Below are 22,701 nucleotides of genomic sequence, written 5' to 3'. Positions count from 1 at the left end.
TGATCTGAAGCTGCGACAGGATTTGTCTAATCCAGCTGTGAGGGCAGCGAGGTACACGTGAGACCTTAATATTTCTTGATGTAGATTCACATTGCCCTCATTATGTTAGTGTTTAAAGACCTGGGCCAGAAACAGCCCAGTCAGGACGGAACATGAGAAGGCCATTCTTCACACCGCTCCTGCCCCGCCCCGCCATTCGATATCATCATGGCAGAGCCAGTATGTTAATGTTTTTTTTCAGACTATCAACATCATCGTGTTTGCTACTGGCTAACAGATATAATAATCGAGCTCTATCTTCAATAGACATCGAAATTGTTCATTTGTGCGAATAAAGAAGGTCCGTTTCAAGGCATTTGGGTTCCTGCTCCCATATTGCAGGTTTTGCAATAGAGCAGCCGAGTTTGGTCTGATCACATATCAAACCAAGAACTAAACCACGATGCTGCTGAGACGCAAATCGATCATCTTGGAATGCCAACTTCAGCAATCACGAGGAAATCCACCGGGCTTTCTCTTGCGCCACAGAGCCGCGCAAGCAGGCATTTTTAAGCACACAGGGTTGCCTTTGCCTCGGGACTCCCATCTCACGTAGGTCTGCCTTCGTCACACTTTCCAGTACTAGGTGCTGATCCAAGTGTGCTCTCGCTATTCAAGGGTTTGTCTACACACTGCTGAAATATTCTACTGGCATGTAGCTATACCACACTTTCAGATAGTGAAGTCCAGTCAAATACCACTGTCTGTTTGAAATTATTTATTCTAAATTTCCGCTTAATCGCTTGTCTCTTGCTTTTAATCTATGCTACTGCGTATTATTACTTCCCAAAACATGCTTATTTCTGTCACACATATCTCTCTTCTTCATAATATGTGCACGTTAATCAGTTTCTCACACAGCCTTCTCTGCACTTGGATAAACAGCCCCAGGCTGGCTCGACTACCTTTGCAGTGGAAATGTTCCAGCCCTTTGTCATTCTTATCATCTCCTCAGAACATCTTCTCCTGGAATCAGACGCTTCCTGCAACCTTCAAGGGAAAAACGTTCTCTGAAGAAAAGACAAAATGTCTCAACAAAACTCAACAGCTATTTTACATCTATGGAGAGAAAGGAGAGTTAATGTTTCGAGACCAATGATCCGTTTTTGAAACTAATGGGACATGCGGGTGCGAAAGGAATGTGAAAGAAGGCGGACGGGTCTGAAATGATTGAACTCGATGCTGAGTCCTGAAGACTGCATAATCTGTCAGTAGAAAATGAGGTGCCGTTCTTCCAGCTTGTGCTGTGCCTTGAAGGAGCACAGCAGCTGACCAGAGTCTGAAATAGTGCCTTGGGAGCACCGTGTAATATTGAAGTCACAGGAGACAGGAAGATCAAGATAATTTTTGTTGATTCCATACAGAACGTCGGTGATCTCAGCTTTGTCACTGACTCTGTTTTTCTCTCCCCATTGTGCAGTGATAAAATTCAGAGGAGGAAATACAGTTGCCTGGATTGAAAGTAGTGCTGACAAATCACTAAAAACAGTGCCTGGAAAGTCACACAGTGAGGAGAGGTATGGTAACCCAGCAGGTCATCTAGCTTAAACATTAGAACGTTACAGTGCAGTTGGCCCTTCGGTCCTCGATTTTTCACTGACCTGTGAAAAAAATATGATGCCCATCTAACCTTCATCGTTACATTATTATCCATATTTTTGTCCAATTCACATTCAGTGAGTCTACGACTGTTGCAGGCAGGCTGATCCACTCCCGTACTACTCTCTGTGTGAAGAAATTAGAACAGTTATCTGTCCTAAATCAATCGGCATTCAATTTAATGCTGTAGCTCCTCGTGTTGGCCTTCCCTATCTGAGGAAAGAGGCTCTCACTCTTCACTCTATCTAACCTTCTGATAATCATATAAATCTTGATTAAGTCACCTGTCAACCTTCTTCTCTCCAACGAAAACAACCTCAGTCTCCTCAGACTTTGCTCGTAAGACTTTCGATTCACACCTGTCATCATCCTAGTAAACCTCCTTTGAACCCTTTCCAGAGATTTCACGTTTTTCCAAAATTCAGTGACCAGAGCTGCATGCAATACTTGGTGGTGCCCTACCAGGTGCTAAAGCCGCAACTTCTGTGATTTTATGGAGTGGTGTTTTCTGGGCAAATGTTGGGATGCAAGGAATTCTGGTCCAGAGGGTCGCGACAGAAAATGTCCTGCATTTTGCTGGCAAGTTGTGGAGTTCAGTGAGATGGAATATTGGTGAAAGTGGAAAAGAATGTATACTTTCCACCGCTTCCAGTCACCAGTAAGCATATCCAAGTCACATTCAGACATTCAGACATATTTCCTCATCTTTAAAAGGTATGCACACTTTCAGTTTGCCATGCGACAGTTTCGTAAATTAATTCAGTACTGACAGGATTACCGTTTAAAGCTGTGTGACAGATGTTGCAAACGGTCATACCAGACAAAATGAGGTGCCACGTGAAAAACAAATGTGTTTCATTCAGGAAAGATAAAATCGAATTGTTCATATAGAATTGTTCATAGAAAACTGTGGTGAACTATCTGCTGATTTTTTTAGATGGGGGTAGAAGACGTCCGCATGAGCACCACTCTCATGCTGACTTTGATCTCCAGGATCTGCAGCCCTCACTTTCACCTGCGGGAAAGGGAACTGAGTCATCATTAACAATTGTGTTTTGAACTGGAAGAATTTTTCAAGCGAAGTTTGATTGAGCGTTGGGATGTGGAAATTCTGGTTAGATTAGTTGAGCCCAACAGCATTCTATGATTGATCAGAGCCCCCAGCGCGCCCATGAGTTTCTCTGATTGGTTGGAGCACCAATGCCTACAGCATGGTCATGTAGAACTGCCTCTTCTACGCTGTTGGGCATTATACATCATCAGTTCGGATGGGTCCTGCAGCATGCACAGGGTTAATATGATTGGAGAGCATGCTTGTGGCGAGTGATCATTGGAACGAAATGTTGTCGTCTTCAATCGACAGTTGGCGAGTGAGGGCGAAAGGGGAGGGAAGCACCAGGTGCTAGAGCACAGTTAGAGGTTCCATGTTTGGTCATTATATGACTCTGGACCCAAAAACAGTGGCTCTGGGCTCGCTAATTAAGCCAAAGAGAGTCTGAGTCTTCTTCCCAGAAACAGACCCCAGTCAGCTGCCGCTATTCCTGGTTCAGTTTTATCTTGTTTTATCAGTCTCCAGGTGGTAGACTCTGGAACTCACTCTCTCTAAAGATTAGTTGGACATTGAACTTTCCATTCTTCTCTGGATGCATGGGCAAAGGAGTTTCAAAAAAAAAATGCTCAAAGCCGAGCATTCCCGCGAGCAACAGTGATGTGATCCGTGGCTTTGTGAAATGGAAAGGTTTGGATTGATGGGAAAGTGTACCCCATGAACACCTCTGTCCCTTACCTTGCTGTAAATGTTTCAGATACGAAAATAATGGATATCCGTGCCCTTGTTTTGGAACAAAACCCTGCTTCGGGAGGTGGTGAAGATTGGACTGAAGCAGTGACAGTGATTATCTTTGTTGCTTGTTCAATTCGTGCACATCACTGCTATTAATCATGTCCGTGCTAACATCACGGCTCTTATAGAGTGGGCTGTTCGTCGGGCCAGTGGCGCAATGGATAACGCGCTTGACTATGGATCAGGAGACTGTAGGTTCAAGTCCTACCTAGCTCGAGGGAAATGCAGGCATTTGTTACGCTTTGAAAACTGATTTCTCTTTAGCCGAAATAAGGTGTGAGTTTTTAATCTGCAGGAATAAGAATGCCTTCATTAAATGTCCACGTGAAGCTGAGGGTCAATATTCCAGTGTCATCACAGGAAGGAAGCCGAATAGTCGCACACGTTGGTCGTGGGTACCTTTCCATTTCACAAAGCCACGGATCACATCACTGTTGCTCGCGGGAATGCTCGGCTTTGAGCATTTTTTTCCTTGGCCCATGCATTCAGAGAAGAATGGAAAGTTCAATGTCCAACTAATCTTTATAGAGAGTGAGTTGCAGAGTCTACCACCTGAAGAAAGATAAAGTTTTCCGACAAATCTATTCAAAGCTTTCTGCATCTTGTCTGAAATCTACAAACCCTGATGATCGATCAAGAGTAACTGTTTCCTTCAATCTGTAATTCCATGCTCCTCATTATTTTGTAGACGGCAATCATGTCTCCTCACATTCAGCTCTGCTCTGAGAAAAATAACTTCCGTTTTGCCTAGGCCAGACCACTAAAAACATTCTTATGCAGGAAATCCAGAGTGTAACGTCGCTGTTTGTTTTGGTGAGTGTGTAGTAAGATTTACTTAGAATACTTTAGCTAGGTTGACTTCCAGTTTTGAAAACAGAGAGAAAATTATTCACAAAACTAAGGAACGAAACACAATGAACAGAATATAAAATACCCACAGATCTTAGCTATCTAAAGTAGACTTACTTATGCTTTTCAAAAAAATACACAACAGTCCTGATAATTAAACCCCATAAACACAGAATACAAATGAAACTGGTTTACAGGTCGATATTAGAGGGGCAGAAGATGAGAGACATTCACATCACTGGCACACTGAAAACCTTCGTGTAATTGTGTGTGGCTGATACTTTGGCAATGGTTAACAAAATATTTAGGCTGTCAAATAAATTTTGAAATTCTTGTGTTCGCTGAAATTTCTTGCCTGTTTTGAGCAATTCGGTGAGTTGAGCAGTCCCACTTCTAACAGTCAGCACAAACTTTCAGAAAAAGTCACTCAATCCGGTAAACCGTTGTACTGCTCTCTTCGTCAACAATGTATAAAAATACCCCGTAACTTTCGTTTTCACATCGCGTGGGGCTATTTGTCCGTGTTCAACGACATAGTCCAGGAAGGTGACTTTGGCTTTGGCAGATATACTTTCAGTTAGGTTTACAAATCAGTTTGACTTCCGTATTCGATCAAACAAGCCCGAGAAATTCTGTAAATATTCAATTCATGAGAGACTGAATGACCCAGGCACACAACACACCAAACTGTTGTGTATCCAGCAATTACCTTGTCCGTTAACCTCTGAAATACGAGTGAAATCTTTTTCGCACAAACGGCATTACTTTAAATTTATGCAGTCCAGTTGGCGTTACAAAATTGCCTTTGATCTTTCCGACAAAGTTTACTGTCAGTAACCTTTGAGGAATTCCATCTTGGAAATGTAAGTTGCTCTTCCAATCTCTTCCACATAGTCCTCCAACTACAGATGCGTAGATGCACCAGTCTTTCTAACAACATTGACTTTGTGATAGTCCACACATAACTTTTGGGTCTTACCTGACTTTGGCACCATGATATGGGTGAACTCCATTCATTGAAACTCACTTTGGTTATGCCATCTTGGAACATCCGTGATATCTCCTTATAAAATTGCACCAACTTTATAGGGTTATGCCTGCAAGGATGTAACAAAATCAGAACAGCAACTCCTATATTTACATCAACTACAAATAGGTTATTAATTCCCAGTTTATTTCAGCATGCAAGAGTAATAACTCTTACGATTTTCTTCTGGAAGAGAACTGAATAACTTTAACAATATTGGACAACTTTTGCATTGTCCAATTTTGTAGCAGGAACGTCCGTTGCAGAATTCGCTGAAATTGGTTCTTCCCAGTGTGTTGTATTCAATAACGCATTCTCCCCTTGCATTCGTTCTCTGCCAAAATACCATTAGCGCATATTCCCATCACACATTCTGTGAGATTCCTTCATGCCAGGAGTTCCTATCAAGTAGCTAACCTCACTCGATTTCCTCTTAATTTGATAAGGTCTTCGAAACCTTGCTTTAAAGTTTCACCAATTAATGAAATTTAAATAAATACATTGTTCCCAGTGGCAAAATTCTGATTTTTTTTGTTTCTCATACACTTCCTGCTTCACCATTTGCTGCGATAATTTTAAGTGCTGTCTCGACAACTCTCCCACATTATTTAGTCCAATTCTAAAATTTGATACATCGTCCAAATGCTTGGTCTCTGTAACCTGACTTATTAATATTTCCTTATTAAATTTTAATGGTCCTCCTTCTTTATGCCCCAAATTGGTCTCAGATGATCTTAGTTTTGTGGATTCTTTCGATATATCTCAGATCGCAAACAGCACTGACGCAACTCCCTTATGGAAATAATCTGGCTGCTCCGAACCATAAAACCTCAACATAGTCTTTAATAATTGACGTCGCCTTTCCAGTGCACCATGTGATTCTGAATGGTACACAGTGGATTTGATTCGTTTTAATCCGAAGCTATCTATATACTCCCTGGAAAGTTGGATGTGAAGTTGGACTCTTGATCTAATTGTATCTCTGATAGTAGTTTATATTTAGTTTTTTTTTAATCGTAATTTTTCCTCAATCCTTTTAGCTGTCATCTTGCAGAATTGAACAGCATTTGGAAATCTCGTCAATACGTCCATTTATGTTAATTAATACTTATTCCCATCTTTTATTGAATGTAGGGAACCTACAGAATGCATCAAGACAATTAAGACAGATTCCTTGAACGCTGCAGCAGGTATTAAAGGTGCAGGCTTTATTTTTTCCCATGGTTTGAAATGTATGACACGTCAGGCAAAATTCAATTACATTCATCTGCAATCCAGGCCAGTAAAAATGTCTTTGTATTTTAGCCTCCGTTTTCCTCACGCCTAAGTGACATCCAATTTTTTGGCACATGTGGCACTCGCAGCACCACTTTTCTGTACCCTACTAGAAAAAAAAAACCATCCTGCCCATTTCTCACATACTTGAATATATGTTGGTCTCCATTTCCTCCTTAACATATCATTTGCTAAGTAATATCACACAGGGATGCATTCACTCTCCTTCCGAATATATGTCTTCTGATCCAAGTGTTTTAATTTTTCATCTTTCTGCTGTAACTCAGCAGCATAGCTGAGCTGAATATGCTTGCATTTTTAACGTTTGTCCCCTGCTGTGTCCAGCTTACTTGATATTAAAAACATTGTAATCTTGATGCATTGTGTAGATTCCCTACATTCAATAAAAGATGGGAATAAGTACTAATTAACATAAATGGATGCAATCATTTTTCAGCTTCCTAATCCGTGCCTTTTGATTTCTCCTGCTTTCGATTGTGACTCTGTGATCGTGTAAAGACACAATCTGGGAAAATTCCTTGATCAACGTCCTGCATTGCTAGTCTTGCCTGCAGCTCGACTGACTTTTCAACTGGAGTATGGAGCAGGCTAACCGGTGATTGAGCTATATCATTTGCAAGCACAAATTCTTTTCTTGGAGCTGAGAGTTTGTCCAGAACTCCCACTACAAACTCCCCACTCTTTTCTGCCCACTCTAGCCTCACTGTACATCACTGAGCAATGTTTCGTCCCACCATGAATTCCTGTACACATAGTTCTTCAGGAGTACATATTTCCCCATCCTTCTGCATCACAGACTGAGACGATCCTGTGTCCCTAAATACTGTTACCTGTCTATTTGCTACTCCTCGCCAAGGTAAATAACCTTTAACTTTGCAGGTATATTTTTCAAGCACACGTGGCACTTCCCCCTTACCAACCTCTGATCGGTTTGTGCACTCTGATGAAGCTTTCCAGCCTCCACTGTGCTTTCTATTACCATGCCAACAAAACATCCAGGCTTGTTTTGTTTTCCTGCATTTGATTTTACAGTGCTTTCCATAGTTCTCCAATACTGATTTCATGTGGCCTACTGTATTGCAATGAAAACCTCAGATCTTGTTCCCTTCAAGGTTTTCCTATATATCCTGTGATAAGTTATCCTCATGATCTTAACAGAGATTTAACTTTCCCGTTCCACGTGAGGATTTCTCTTTGCCCAATTTCTTTCCCGCAGGCGTAAAATGATTCTGGAAGCCCATCCTTGTTTTATGGATCAGTTCATTACAATCAGCCATTTCAGCTGCTCTTTGTCGTTTTAAAAATATGCTCTTCCAGTGTAATCTTATCTTCAGCATTTATCTCCAGCGTTTTAATGTGAATTCCTTTAGTAATTGCCAATTTCTGAAGTTCAATCTCTGTCTCCCTTTCTCTCTGCTCTTGTGCTCTCTCTTCTTCGAATCGTACCTGAAACTGTTTGAAATCTGGTCTCTTTTCCTTATCTCTCGCGTCTAACTCAAGCTGCTTCATATTCAATTAAAATTTAAACATCTCTGCAAATTCTCATGAATTTTCCAGCTGGGTGAAATGCTGAGCTACTGCGGGGAGTGACCTCTCCTTTTCTCACAGAAAGAGGCAAATACAACCCCAGCATTTTTGCTTATTCCAGAAGCCTGGCCTGAATCAGTTTTTTGTAAAAATGCCAACTTTTCATCGTAAATAGTCAAACAACCCTTTGTACCTAAATGAGACATGCTTTCCCAAGAACTGTCCACGACAATCCAAATCAACACCCAAAATGAAGACGCAGGCATATATCGGTTGCTCTTTTAATCCATCAACTATCTTCCAATTTGTTATGAGCTAGGCTAAATCATTCAAAATGTTATTAAGCAGACAACCCAGATCGTAACATTCTATTCTTTTTCGTTAAGTGTACAGTGATAATTACCCAATTAGCTAATTATAAAAAATCACAAAATCACGGATAGAAAAATAAAAAAATATATAGAATACCCACAGAACTTAGTCCTTCCAAAATAGACTGAATTATGTCGTTCTGAAAGTACACAACATTCCGAAAAAAAGCACCTTAAACACAGTAAAAATGAAACAGAATCTTACGGTTAAAAATTAGAACGGCAGAAGGAGAGAAGTTATTAATTAGTGCACCACTGCTGCTGAAGGATCTAAAAACTGGAATTCAGCATTCCAGATTGACCACTCTTTTACGATTATACAGTTCATTTCTAAAACATAGAGTCTTTGGCCACAAGCCTCAGCTGTTGATGGAGAAAACAAAAGGCCTCACAGTGAAGAATTACATCACTATAACACTTCATCTGATTCAGAGCCTGAACTGATTTACAATGCCTTTGATAAAAAACAACGTCAAGACACATAATCCTTGAGGAAAAGTACAGCTCGTTGTTTTTTTTAAAAGAGAGCATCTTTGTGACAGCGCAGTCTGTCCAAACAATCTTCATAACTGAAATTCTACGAACAGACAATGTCCTGGTAAATCTGGTCTGCACAGTTTCCAGTGCTGTCACATCCCTGCCATAATGATAATTGCAGAAAGACACTCAATACTCCATCTAGAGCCGATTGAGCAAATGAAATTAACAACATAGAAATCCACAGAAACTGCACTTTTTCAATGATGTGACTTTTGCACAAAACTGCGCCGCGGAGAAAGTGAGAACTGCAGGTGCCAGAACTCAGAGTCGACAGTGTGGCGATGGAAAACACAGTTGCTCAGACAGCATGCGAGGAGCGGGAGAATTGCAGTTTCGGACATAAACACCTCATCAAGAATGAGGTTTGTGGCCGTGGGGACGGAGAGATAAATGGGTGGTTTGGGAATTTGGGGGCGTGATAGCTGAGAAAGTGATGAGCAGATAAAGGTGGAAAATAAGATGCGAGTTCTGACAGGAGGTGGAGCGGGTAGGTTGTAAAGGTGATGTGCAGGACATAAGGGCAATGCTGAGTTGGAGTCATGAAACTAGAATAATGTGAGCGAAGGGTGATTGAGGAAACTGGTGATCCCATGTGGCATCAAGGTCCCAAGTGGATGATGAGGCCTTCTTTTTTCAGGCGTCAGGTGTTTAGAGAATGTCAACGAGGGAGGCGCAGGACCTGCATGTGCTTGGCAGATTGGGAGGTAGAGAATGATTTGCATCAGTGATGAGCTTCCAACTGCATATCCAAACTATCATTACGAACATGTTGTTACATCTCAAGAACAGTATCTGACACTACCCCCATCGAAGTAGAAGGCGAGGATTGCAGATGCGAGAGATTGTAGTCAGGAAGGATAGCACTAGAAAGCACAGTGGTTAGGCAATATCTGAGGACCAGGAATGTCAATGCTTCGAACATAACTAGCGAAGAACTTATGCTCGAAAATCGATTTTCCTATTCCATGGATGCTGCCTTACTAGGGGTACTTTTCAAGATCCACGCTTTTAACTCGACACCACCACCACTCAACTGCTTTAGAAATTTAAGATGCACCTGTTGCCACTCATTTGTTTCTTCTGCCGCATGCGAGGAAAACTGCAACATTCTTTTCCCCATAAATATCAGGTCATTCAGATCACTAAAGAACAGAAAACTGCTGAGGCTGATTAACTGAGGGAAAAAAAATTGTAGAATTCTGCATTCTCTCAGTGCAACTGAATGTTTGAATATAAAGTTGGGAAAGGAAAAGAGAAATCTGCAGTTTGATAACTGCTACATTCTGTTACTCAAAGGAAAAACGAGTTTCATGAACCGGAATGTTTCGATCAGGCAATGCATGCTCACCCTGTCAGGTTCTGAGAGGAATGGTGGAATAGATATTGGCTTCGCCATTGCTGAACAGATGAAAAATATTAATTTGACTTCCAAAACAGTTGATGCTCCTGCAGAAAAGTCAATGAGACTCATATCCCAGCACAGCCATTTTGGTGTGTATTTCAGAGTCCTGCAATATCACATTTAATTTAAAAGATCTTTATTGATTGTTCCTTATAAATACGGCATTCTCCATTTCAGAGTTCATTGGACAATATTTTACCCACTCACTTATTCAATGGTACATCACTCAATTTTAATACCCCTAATGTTCTATTCACGACTTATCTACCAAAATGCTTTCACGAAGAAAATGCTTATTTTTAAAACCAAAGACTGAGCTTAACCAATGCCTGTTGGAAATCAACCATCATTCTGTCACTCTCTATCTGTTGTTTAGTGTGACTCAGTGCCTGTCACCTAAAACCTGTGCCCTCTAGTTTTGAACTTCAACATATTGCGCAAATGATTTAGGCCAGTTGTCGATCCATGCCCCTCATGATTTCATAAACGATGAGAACGTGACACACTGGCTGGAACATTCCAGCGAAAAAGCCCCTGCTGACCCCATCTCCATGCTTATCTGAAGCTCTCGGCTCCCCGCAACATCCCTTAAATCATGTGTGCACAGTTTCAATTTTCACAAAATCCTTCCTGTAGAAGTTGACCATAATTGTAAACAGTATTCTAAATGTGATCTCACCAATGCTCCATATCGCCACAACATGACCTTCCAACTTGGATAATCGACTTTCTGACTAATAACGAAAAGCGTGCCAAGTGCTTTCTTCACCACATTGTCTCCTTGTGGCACCACTTGATCTGCTTTTATAAATTTTTCCTTGACTGATAAAGTTGTGATTGTCACTATGTTCTGCTGCCTTCACGGATATGTTGACCAACATGCAAAGTCTCTCTGTTCCTGTGGGTTTCCTCGTGTCCTGTCAATCATTGAGTAATCAGTTGATGTGTTCCTTCCAATGTGCATCACCTCATGTTTTTCATGGTTAGTTTCAACGTCGCCTCTCTGAATGTGACATTTGATAAATCCATTTCTGTGCTCCTACTTCCTAAAAGGATCTTCCTCACTATTAACCACTTTGCTAATATTCGTATCATCGACAACTCTGCTTATCATTTCCTCCTAACTTGTTCTACATTCTTTACACACATTCACAAACGACATGGGACCCAGCATTCATCCTTGTGTTACATCATTGAATACCAGTTCCAGTCACAAGAAACAGCCTTCTATCACCATCCTGTGTCTCTTACCACCACCAATTATGTTTGTATCCAACTGCCAGGGAACCTAAAATCCCTTTTCACTTGTATCCTCTTACCAATCTTCAGAGTGGTGTCGTGTTGAAGGCTATGTTGGAATCCACACAAATAACATCAACTTCACTAACCTCGTTCAAAATAAAACCTGATCACTTGCCAATAAATTGTATTGAATCCAATCTGTTAGGTATGACATTCTGTACCAAAACCGTGATGACTCTCCCTGATGAAACCTTGCCTGGTGAAGTGGCAGTTAACTCTTTCCTTCAAGGTTCGCTCCAAAAGGTTCCCTTCAATTGATGTGAGACTCACTGCTGTGTGATTCTCTGGTTTATCTCTCCCAATCTTGCGTTAGTCCAGTCCACTACAAACCCAAAGATGAAAGTAAACCATTGCTCAGAACACCTGCAATTTCCTCCCTTGTCACAGAGAGGAACATAAGATACAAGTTTATCCTGAATTTGGAATATGCCCATTTCAATCTGGAAAACCGCGAACACTTCCTCAGTCCCTATGTCAAACTGCTTAAGAACTTTTCCATCCCTCCTCCTGCATTCTGCCCGTATATCTTACCACAAGAGGACTGTTTGCTCGCTGAACAAGTAAAGTGATTCAGTCAGTTATTCGATTTGCAGACACGACTGTACTGTAACTCTGGAGGATGATCATTCAGATATTTTAGCTTGAAAACGCTGTATTAAGCAATTGTGGTTATGAAATATTTGCTTTGATAGCCACAGGCTATTACAGTGAGAAATGGATTGAATTTTCTCCAACTGAAAAACATTTACTTAATTCCAACTCCTGTGCAGATTCCTATCTGTTCACATCTGATATGATGGAGATGTTGCTCTCTTGTTGTTTATCATATCCAGAACAGAGCGGCGGCACAAATCCCAAACACATGATTTCTACTTTCATTGACCTACGAAGTCGATGCCAGTGGCAAACATTGTAATGGGATTCATCAACAAAAGAAACTTTCAGGATGAAAACAGTTCTGTCTTCTGCGCAGGGGGTCATTACAGAAGCACAGTATCCAGCCTCCTCAGGGGCAAGACGAAAAGATGCTGAAAAGAGAAATCGAAGTTTACATTTTTGGTCCAGTGACCTCGTCCTTGGCACTGATGGTTTCCAGGAAAACTTCTTTCGATATGCCGAAGATATGTGGGGGTGCAGTAATTACGAGGAAACGAGATGTCGGGATAGAGCCGAAAGAGAGAGACGAGCAGTTGGGCATAGGAATTGATAATGATCTGTTTGGAGCATTAACAACTGCTCACAGAGACTGTTTATGACTAACCAAAGGTAGTGTGTGACTAGGCCTGGTGAGTGTGTCGGGGGCCAACACATGGGAAACTTCAGGCCTCTAAAATGACTGAGATTGATCTGTAGGGTAGTGGGGTCCTCAAGCAGAAAATGATCTACTGCTTATTCAGCATGCGCTAAGCTATGATGCAACACGGCAGTAAGACTGAGATAAAGACGTTCGCTAGGAAACATGGTTCTGTGCTAAAGGAGCAGTGAACTGGAAGCTCAGGGACACTTTTGGCAATAGAACTTGGCATTCTGCAAAACACTTCGTTTCCCAAGGTAGTGGCGACCACAATATGAGCTGTAGACTAGATTGTGCGAAGTGTAGGGAAAGTATTGCTTCACCTGGAAGGTATATTTGAGCACTTGTATACTAAGCATGGAGGTCAGAAATGGACAAGGGAGGAGAAGCAAGAAACAAGGATACCGTGGATGATATTATTATAGATGTTTTTTAATCAATGAGTAAGAATGTGACCATAAAGGTACTATACCTGAATGCTCGTACTTTTTGGAAGGTTGGAGATATAACGGCATAAATCATCACAAATGAATACGATTTAATACACGTTGCAGAGACATGGAGACAGCATAGTCAAGACTGGGAGGTATATAATCACTGGTATGAGACAATTTGGAAGGACCGAGAGGATGGTAAGGAAGGTGGTGTAACTCAAACATTGAAGGACAACCTCAGACCGATGGAAACAGATGATTTAGTTTCTATGGAGAATGAGTTTGAATCGATTTGGGAGGAAATTAGAAGTTCTAAGAAGAAAAAGTCACTGTTTGTCGGTGTCTATCCGCCTCCAAATTTTAAGATGACATTGGGGAGGGCAGTAAACAAAGACATAAATAACAAATGAAAAAACGAATGGCAATTATCATGTGGGAATTTAATAAACATGTCGATCGTTCGAAGCAGCTAAGTCAGGGTAGCCTTGATGGGGATAGTGTTGAGTGTATCTGCGATAGATTCCTTAAATAATGTGTAATCGAACAGGCCAACAACGGGAGAGGTTAAATTAGATTTAGTGCTGGGTAATGAACTCGGCAAGATGTTAGATTTGGCAATAGGTGAGCACTTTGGGGATAGTTACCAAAATTCAGTTATGTTTATTTTAGTTTTTCATAGGGATCGGTATACATCGAAGTGCAAGCGCTATTGCTGGGGGAAAGAAAATTGCAATGCGATTAGATAAGATTACGCATTCAGAGGTTGGCAAAGAAACGGCACGGAATGGGCAGAATAGAAATGTGGAGCTTATTCAAGGAGCAGGTTCTGTGTGTCTTTGATAAGTATGTACCTGTCAGAGGGTGAGGAAATTGTGAAGCGCAGGAGTCACGATTACTGAGGAAGTTGAATCTCTTGTTGAGAAGGCTTGTGTTCCCATGAGACGTGAATGCTCAGTAATGGAGATTGAGAGTTACAAGTTAAACAGGAAAAACCTGAAGAGAGAGTGAAGACGAGCCAGGAGGGGACAGAGAATTTGTTGACAGATAGATTAAGGGAAAATCCGAAAGCTTTCCATCGATATGTGAGGGCTAAAAGAATGAATAGAATAAAATATGGCCAATGAAGGACAGTCGTGGTAAGTAGTGTGTGGAGTCAGAAGCGATAGGGGAAGAGTGAAAGCAATGTCTTTAGTCAGGATTCGCACTGGGAAAACAAAATGTTGACTAGGACAATACTGAGAAACTGGCTACCAGACGAAATAGGATTGAAGTTCCCAAAGACAGGGCGCCATAAGCTCTGAAAATGTGAACATATCTAAATTCCCCTGGGCCAGATCGTATTTATCCTAGGACTTTCTGGGAAGCTAAGAATCAGATTTATGATTCTTCCACTTTGATATTAATGTTGTTATTGTCCAAAGTTAGAGTACCAGAACACTACAGGATAGTAAAATTGCTCTCTCATTCAAAAAAGGGAGTAAAGGAAACCCTGGAAATTATAGACCATTGACCCTTCCCTCGGTTGTGGGTAAAGTGTTGGAAAAGTTCCATGAGATAAGATTTGTAATCATCTCGAATGGAATAAATTTATGAGGGCAAGTCAAGCCGGTTTTGTGAATGGGTGGACGACACTCACAAACATTATCGAGCTCTGTGAAATGATCGCTGAACTGCAGGTCGGTTTGCTCACTGAATTGGGAAGTTCATTTCCAGACGTTTCATCACCCTACTAGGTAACAATTTCAGTGGGTCTCCAGGCGATGCACTGTTCATGATTCCTGCTTTCTCTTGATATGTTTGGGTTTCTTTGGGTTGGTGATGTCATTTCCGATGGTGATGTCATATCCAGTTCTTTTTTTCTCAAGGGGTATTCGATGGCGTTGAACTCAAAGTGTTTGTTGATGGAGTTCTGTATGGAATGCCATGCTTCGATTAAGTCTCCTGCATGTAGGTGTTTGGCTTGTCCTCGGATGGATGTGTTGCCTCAGGCGAATGCAATGTTTATCGAATGCAATTTTTGTCAAGTTCTTGCATGGCATTTTGGAAATGACATCAGTTTTTGCATATGGACAAATAGGCAGAAAACGAGCCACCAGGATACATGAACATCAACTAGCCACAATACGACGTGACCCTCTCTCACTGGTATCCTTACAAACAAATCAGTAGAGACACTACTTTGACTTGGACAACGCATCCATCCGAACACAAGTGAAACAGAGACACACGCGATCATTCCGAGAAGCATGGAATTCCAACTGGAAATCCATCAAAATCACATCGAGATAGACTTCATCTACAACTCGCTGAAAAACAGAACTGGAAATTATATCATTACAGGAAATGACATCACCAACCCAAAGAACCGCAAGCATATAAATAGAAAGCAGAATTCATGAACAGTCCGTCATCCGAAGGCACAATGAATATATTAACCAGGAGGGTAACGAAACGTCTGGAAATGAGCCTTCCAGCTCAGTGAGCAAATCTTCATCTGGGAAGCTAAAACTGAGCTACAACTCTTGTCAAAACTTGCCAGATGACTAAACAGATGTATGAGGATAAAGCCGTTCATGTAATGCACGTTTGGGTTTCAGTTAGCAGTTTGATAAATCTCGCCACGGCAGGTGACTCACAAAATACTGAGGCATGGGAATGAGGGGGATGTCGTTCTTTGTATCAGAAATTAGCCAGCTGAAAGAAGACAGAGGGTGTTACTTGATGGGAAAACGTCATCCTGGAATTCTGTTGCTTGTGGTGTACTGCAACGATCTGTTTTGGGTTCACTGCTTTTTGTCATTTTTTTGTAAACGAGCTGGATGGGGGCGGAGAAGGATGGGTTAGTACATTTGCGGACGACACTAAGTTCGGGAAAGTTGTACACAGTGCTGAAAGATATTGTAGATAACACAGTGACACAGGTATGCAGTAGAGCTGGGCTGAGAGTTGGCAAATGGAATTTAATGCAGAAAAGTGTGAGAAAGAACATGGCATTAAAAATATCACAGAATATAAAGATTGATAGCAGAAGTTTCTAGTAAAATACAAAATGAAAAAAGAGGCAAAAGTAAACGTTGACCCTCTCGTGGATAAGAAGGGGCATTTCCTTATGGGATATGTGGAAATAGCAGTGACATTGATCAGGCATTTGCGTCGGTCTTCACAGTGGAGGATATTAATAACATGCCAATAATTGACAAAGAGATGACGTTTGGTGACGACCTGGGAACAGACATTATAACAAAAGAACTAGCGTTGGATTGTTGAAGCTAATATTGCAAAGGATGGTTACGTCTCCAGGACTTGATAGAATGCATCGCAGGGTACTAAAGGCAATGGTATGTGCTTGCGGTAATTTTCCAAAATTCGTTGATCTCTGGGCAGTCCCAGCAGATTGGAAAACACAAATATGGCGTTACTGTTTAAAAAGTGTGGCAGACAAAATATGAGGAATTAGATCAGATTACTTCGAGTATCGTAGCAGGCCATTCGTCCCAACAAGTCCACACCGACCGCTAAAGTGCAACCCACCCAGACCCATTCTCCAACATAATAGACCAGTTTATTTAACAAGTGTAGTGCATAAATTTCTTGAGTCTTTTATCGAGGAAAAAATAGCGGGGCTTCTCCGTAGAAATTTGACAGATGCAGCCTGGGTTAATGAAGAGCAGGTCATTCCTGCAAAATCTTTTCGAATTCTATGATGGCATTACGATCATGGTGTACAGCGGGACGCAGTGAATTGAAGTACTTAGATTTTAAAAATGGCCTCAACAACGTGCTGTTCAGGGGCAATATTCTGACAGATGGAATTCCGGATTTGTAGGTGTTCGCTGATGACAGGAGGGTATGTGGAATAGGCTTATTCCGAAAATTTAGAAGAATGAGGCCGGATCTTATGGAAACGTATAAGATTATGAAGGTCATGTGTGAGATAGAAAACGAGAGCATGCTTCCATTTGCAGATGAAACTAGTGCAAGAGGGCACAGCCTCTGGATTAGAACGAGATATAGGACTGAATTGAGAAGGAATTTCTTCAACCAGAGGGTTGTTCCTCGATGGAGAGCTTGCCCAACGATGTAGTTGTTGCGACATCAATCAATTTTTTTTTAGCTCGGGCTGCTTTTGTTTTGAACAATAAAGGAAGTAAAGATTACCTTCAGAGTTTGGTTAAGTGGATGCGTGTCCATGGAAAGATCAGGCATGAGCTGAATGAATGGCGAAGTATTCTTTAAGGCCTGTGCGGCAAAGCCTTGCTCCTCGTTCTCATGTTCTATGAATGTATGTGTCACATATTCCGCAATTTTAGGGAAAGCTTCCATGGACTTTGGGGGAGGTGTTGAGAGAGAAGGAGCAGTGCACCACAATGCCCTGGAGGGAATGTTCCGCGGGGGAGGCGGACAAAGGGCGGGGAGGGGGATGTATGTTTGGTAATAGCATTTCGCTGGAGGTGGTGGAATTAGAAAAATATTTCGCTGATCACTTGGAGTACTAGAGTGCGTAAAGCTCCAGACCAATTTCTGAAAAATAATGGGATGAGAATGGATCGTTGCTTCATGATGGACATTTGGAAGATGGGTCCAAAGTCCTATTTTGGTGCAGTGAAAGTCGCAATGTCTTTGAGAAGCTAACTTTAGCAGCCGTATATCATTGCGGCCACAGGAGCAGGTCATAGTCAGAGATTGTCTTGACTCCTAAAGCCTGAATAACACATAGCCTGCGATTACACGCCACCGATGATTTGTCACTGGCAGTCTCCGTTAACCGCTGTTCACTCTCAGAGCGAGATCGTTGTTCACCTCATTGACCAAATGTTCTTCTCTTTCTTTTCTTCTTTCCCTACCAACTGTTTACTACTTTACAATACAGAATGAAGCATGATGGGATAGTTCCTTTTCGCCTGGATGATTTCAGTGTGAAAGAAACAATGTACAGGAGAAGCACAACAGATTAGTCAGCATCTGAGTAGCAAGAAATATTTAAATCCCAACCTTCTTGAGGATTCCTTACTGCAGCTGTAACAATATTGAAAAGCTCAAAACCGTTCAGAACAGAGCAGCTGAATTGAGCAGCAACACATAACTAATAAAACATCGACAAACATCAATTCCCACCATAACCAAACGCTCAGACATGCAGTCTGCACAATCCACTAGATGTACTGCAGATATTCACCAAGGCTCCATCAAAAGTACATTACAAAATCACAACTGCATCCATCTAAAAGGAAAAGGGCACTCAACAGATAGGAAAGGCCACTTACCATCCTGATCTGGAAATATATTGCCATTACTCCAGAATCACTGGGTCAAAACTGTGGATTCCACTTACCTATAATTTGGATCTGCCGTCAGCACACAAAAACTGTGGTTCAAGATGGAAGCTCATCATCACCTTATCCAGTCAAATCAGGAATGAACAATAAATGCTGACCTGTTCTGGAATAACCACATCCATGGAGAATGAAAATCACATGCTGTGGTGTTCTGAGGATCCTCTCTTACTGAGATATTTCTGGATTTATTTGAGTGGTATCAAAGATGAGGATTTGCTGTTGGGAAACTGAAACGAAGCATTACATCGGAATTTGAAGGTGTTGCTTTGTTCCATGTAGCCTGAAACTTTCCCGCCTTTGAAAATGAAAGCAGAAAGGTAAATTCACAGTGGAGTGGAAGTATTCACTACCTGAAATATCGAGGCATAATTGGAGGGACGCTGGAGAGAAACTGCGGAAATTTGATGACGATTCAATTACTTGTCTGCCCTGAAGATTCATCAGGGCAACCACACTGGGGGAAAACAATTCAACTGTTCTCAGTGTGGAAAGGGAGTTGCTCAGTTCTCTAACTTGCTGACTCGTCAGTGGGTTCACACTGACAAGAAACCATTTAATGGCCTAGAGTATGAAAAGGGCATTAAAAGGTGTCACGAACTGCTGTACATTCAACGTATTTACTCTGACAAGAAACCATTCAAGTACTCTCTCATAGGGAATGGGTTCAGGACGTCATTTGATCTCACTTTACATCTGCGAACTCAGTGGAGAGAGGTCGTTCGCCTGTTCTAAGAATGGGAAAGGATTCTTTCAGTCATTCTGTCTGCTGAGGCACCAGTGAGTTCACACAGAGGAGAGATCATTCGTCCGCTGTGATTTGAAATAATTAATTGATTCTGGAAATCTGCTGAAATTCAAGCGAGTTCATACTGCAAAGAGACCATTCACCTGAATGTATACGATGTGCATTTGAATGGAAAGGTGAACCAGAATTGACTGTCTGGTTGTAACGCTACAATAAAGACGGCTTTTGCTAAATCCACAGCAGAGAACCATTTACTATCCGGTTGTATTTGGGTAATATTGCACAAGGATTAGGAACATTTGGGGCGGGCGGAACAACAGCATAATTGACTACCTGCGGGCTGCACGGTGGCACAGTGGTTAGCACTGCTGCCTCACAGCGCCTAAGAGCCGGGTTCAATTCCCGACTCAGGCAACTGAGTGTGTGGAGTTTGCATGTTCTCCCCATGTCTGCGTGGGTTACCTCTGGGGGCTCCGGTTTCCTCCTGCATGCTAAGGATGTGCGGGTCAGGTGAATTGGCCATGCTAAATTGCCCCCTAGTGTACTGGTATGGGTGGGGTGCACTTCGGCGAATCGGTGTGGCCTTGTTGGGCCGAAGGGCCTGTTTGTAGACTGTAAATCTAATCTAAAAATAAACCTCCATTTAACTGGAATACTTGCCTTTTTGACTGGAAGAATGGGGGCACTCACCGGTGATTATCCACAGGGAATTATCACTTCATCCTTCAGGACGGAGTCAACGACTGGAGTAATTCCTTTTCCAGCCTCGGGTTTTAACGAGTCTTTTGTTCTGCAAGATCGATACTGAGACTTCGGGATTATTCTTTTGGATTCAAGGCTTCGTATGAACCCACATCACGTTTGTCTTTTGCCCTGCACTCAGTAGGGACCCTACTTAATCTTGGATCCGAAACATCTACCGTAGCTCAACACTAGGCTACCCTCTTGGCGGGGGTTACCGGGACTGCCCGATCTGCCTGAGTTAGCCAATTTAGTTTCTCCATATATGTCCTTATATCTGGACTGAAGCAGATATGCACATCGTCCCTGAAGACACAAGCTTTTGTTTTTTTTTTGTGCCAGTAGTACCCATGGTCCGAAATCCTGCCACATTACACTGGATGTGTTCGCCAATGGTACTTGAGGATAGGAGCGTTCCACATCTAAAAAATGGGTTCTATTTGCCCGACAGATATTTTGGATAAGTTTACACTGACCGCACATCTGTGATCGTTCTAATAAAATTTGCACAATAATAACTGACCTGGTTAAAACATTCTCCTAAAAAAATCCTTCTCATATGATTTGTAAGGGCCATGACGGTTTATGCGTGCTGAGCAGTGCCTCATATCTCCAGCAAGAAAATCGGGGTTAATGGGATTAATATGGTTACTTGCAACCTGGGCGAGCGAATCGCTCACTGAACTTATGGCTCTCTGGGTAATCATCACTCATAGCCATGCATCAGGAGTCGTGAGTCGGATTTTACAGCCTGCGCTGGTAAATCTTCTTTTTGTATTACCTGCAAGCCTGTCGGGGTACTGCACAAATCCGACCACAGACTCACTATGAGATCGCCAGCTGTCAGATTTAAAGAACAGAATTCCGAGAAATGAAATGAGAATTGGAATGTTTCACCATTACTGGTTTCACACCATAGGGGTGCTGTTCATCTCTCCCGTGTCATGAATCCTGATGCATCCATTGCGTCGACTCTCTCAACGGCCGAGATTTAAGTACTGAATATGTTGCCCCTGTATCTACCAAAATGGTAACTGGTGCACCTTCCACACATAATACAATTTCCCTTGATAATAGAATTCGCTTCTTCTTATCAACACTTCAATGTCAGGGACCTGAAATATTCGAGTTCCTTTCCAGATACAGAGTTGTTTTTTCCCCATTCCTTGTCTGGTGATATGGTCGTTTACTGGCTCTGTAAGTCTGCCATTAGTTCGGTTTAACTTTACATTTTTTTCTTTCAGTCTGCAATACTTGCCTCTGCAAAGTCAGGTTCTTACTTCTTTGTTTCCCTGTGCTTTTATTGGTTTCGAAATAAATGCTAATTTCCCATTACAATGGACATCACATTATTTTTACAGGTCGCTGCAACAGCGAGGGCCGAAGTGCCTGCACTGCATTGTAACGTTCTATGTTGTAAGCTACATTTCCTGCTAGTTTCTCATGTCTCTCATCACATGTGGAAGCTTCCAGTCACATCTTCCAGAGATTTGTCTGCACTTCGTTCAATAGAAGCAACTGCATTTCCTGCTCAGAATGTGATATTTCTGAAATGGAGAGAGGAAAACAGAGTCGGTGACAAAACTGAGATTACTTGCGTTCTGTCCAGAATCAACAAAAACTATCCCGATCTTCCAGTCTCCTGTAACTTCAACATTACACTGTTTTCCCACCCTTCAGGTTCTTTGCCTGTATTCCTGATGAAGGGCTGTTGCCCGAAACGTCGATTTTGCTGCTCCTCGGATGCTGCCTGAACTACTGTACAATTCCAGCCACACTCTAATCGAGACACTGTGTTCCCAGGCCACTATTCCAGTCTCTGGTTTGCTGCAGTGCTCCTTCAAGGAATAACTCAAGCTGGAATACCTTCAACTCATTTTATACAGACAGACCATGCAAACGTTAGGACCCAACATCGAGTTCAATCATTTTAGAACCCGTCCGCCCTCTTCCACATTCTCCACCCACCCGTCCATCCCATCAATTCCGAAGACAGATCATTGGACTCGAAATGTTAACTTTCCTTTTCATGAGATATGGACACTAGCCGTTGATTTTGTTCAGACCTTTTGGCTTTACTTCAGGGAACTTTGCTTGTCCGTTGCAATCGCCAGATTGCTGGAAGCTTCTGATTGCAGGATGAGATATTCAGAGGAGATGACAGGAATGGCAAGGGCTGGACCATTTCCATTGTGAAGGTAGACGAGCTAGGTTGGGGGATGTTTATCGAAGAGCAGAGAAGGCTCTTTGAGTAACCGATTAACGTGCACATTTTATGAAAAGGATATATATGTATGAGAAGGATCAGACTATATTTGGAAGGAATACAGTGGCATAAATGAAATACAGGAGACAA

General features: G+C 41.9%; 1 non-coding gene across 1 annotated transcript; it reads left to right on the top strand.

The window, feature by feature from the left end:
• Positions 1-3,624: 3,624 nt before the first annotated feature.
• On the top strand, positions 3,625-3,697 carry trnah-aug (transfer RNA histidin (anticodon AUG)). The gene has a single exon. It is a non-coding gene; the product is annotated as a tRNA-His (tRNA).
• Positions 3,698-22,701: the final 19,004 nt, after the last annotated feature.

This window comes from Hemiscyllium ocellatum, unplaced genomic scaffold (genome assembly GCF_020745735.1).
Source record: "Hemiscyllium ocellatum isolate sHemOce1 unplaced genomic scaffold, sHemOce1.pat.X.cur. scaffold_89_pat_ctg1, whole genome shotgun sequence".
NCBI lineage: Eukaryota > Metazoa > Chordata > Chondrichthyes > Orectolobiformes > Hemiscylliidae > Hemiscyllium > Hemiscyllium ocellatum.
This window is presented reverse-complemented; position numbering and strand designations above follow the sequence as displayed.